This window comes from Schistocerca cancellata, chromosome 4 (genome assembly GCF_023864275.1).
Source record: "Schistocerca cancellata isolate TAMUIC-IGC-003103 chromosome 4, iqSchCanc2.1, whole genome shotgun sequence".
Lineage (NCBI taxonomy): Eukaryota > Metazoa > Arthropoda > Insecta > Orthoptera > Acrididae > Schistocerca > Schistocerca cancellata.
In genome coordinates this window covers 358,143,125-358,144,491 of record NC_064629.1, presented here as the reverse complement: position 1 = coordinate 358,144,491, position 1,367 = coordinate 358,143,125, and the positions used below count along the sequence as shown (strand labels likewise).

Genomic DNA, 1,367 nt, shown 5'->3' with positions numbered 1-1,367 from the left:
TTTCTAAATTTTCTTAACAAAGAAGAAGCTCATCTACTTTGGTTTTTAATCCTGATATTATGATGCAATATACTAACATATTCTCCACTGTAGAGTGAAAATTTCATTCTAGAAACATCCCTCAGGATGTGTCTAAGCCATGTCTCCGCAATTTCCTTTCTTCCAGGAGTGCTAGTTTTGCAAGGTTCGCTGGAGAGCTTCTGTGAAGTTTGGAAGGTAGGAGACGAGGTACTGGCAGAATTAAAGCTGTGAGGATGGGGCGTGAGTCGTGCTTGGGTAGCTCAGTTGGTAGAGCACTTGCCCATGAAAGGCAAAGGTCCCGAGTTCGAGTCTCGGCCCGGCACACAGTTTTAATCTGCCAGGAAGTTTAATTATTTTTAACTTTACTTTTATGAGAATCTTGTGATATTTTAACTTCTCCAGTGCTTTGCTGTCTGATCTTCTCATTATGCTTAATTTCATTCAATGTTTAATCATTGGACACTGATCTTAGCCTAAAAAAGAGGTCCACTCATGAGTTTCAGCACTCCTCCTTAAAAACTCTGCTATCATCCCCACCAATTTACCCTTCCCTTTCCTACTGAGATGCAGGCCATGCCTTATGAAGTCCCATCTACCAATAGTATCAACAGCAAACAAACCTGTGTGTGACGAGGTAGCCACCTGCCCCTGTTTTGTTTCTTGGCAGGTGGACTCGTTGTGGTGGGGATAATGTCAAGTTGTGTGGGTACAGGGGCTGAAGACAGGAGGCAGGAAGAGGAACTGGAGGTATGTGGCTAGTGGCTTGGAGATAGGCAGTCGGCTTTCCAGCTAGGAATGCGGGGGAGGGAGAGGTGGCAGGTGTATGGAATAGGCATGTAGTGCACAGTTGAAGGAACCGGTGAGGAGTGACGGACACTGAAGGAAACGTGGATGTGAATTTGGAGGGGGTGACAGGATAGAGGAAGGGGAAACTTTTCGACAGAGGGTGTGAAGACTGTGGGTTTCCTGAGATTGAGGCCAGCACGATTATGGGAACAGAGCATTTGTTGTAAGGATGCCTCCCACCTGCATAGTTATTTTTTACAATGGTATGACTACCAACCAGCTTTCCACCAGGATGAATGGCCACCACTGAACTACTGCCAAGAACAAAACTGACCACCCAGTGGTACAACATGCAGCTGAGGACAACATGCTTAATTTCAATGGTTACTTAACAACCTGGACCATCTGCATACTTACTTCCACCACCACCAGCTTCTCTGAACTATATCTATAGTTTACAGGTTGCTGAGATCTGCCTGGCTCTGCCAACCCACCTTCTCAGCTGTCAAAACATGTGCCCAGCTCAGCCATGCCTGCTCCTAATGTCACAACAGTATGTG

General features: G+C 45.8%; 1 non-coding gene across 1 annotated transcript; it reads left to right on the top strand.

Moving 5' to 3' along the window:
• Window positions 1-269: 269 nt before the first annotated feature.
• Window positions 270-344, top strand: Trnas-uga (transfer RNA serine (anticodon UGA)). Its single transcript has one exon. It is a non-coding gene; the product is annotated as a tRNA-Ser (tRNA).
• The last annotated feature ends 1,023 nt before the right edge of the window (window positions 345-1,367 follow it).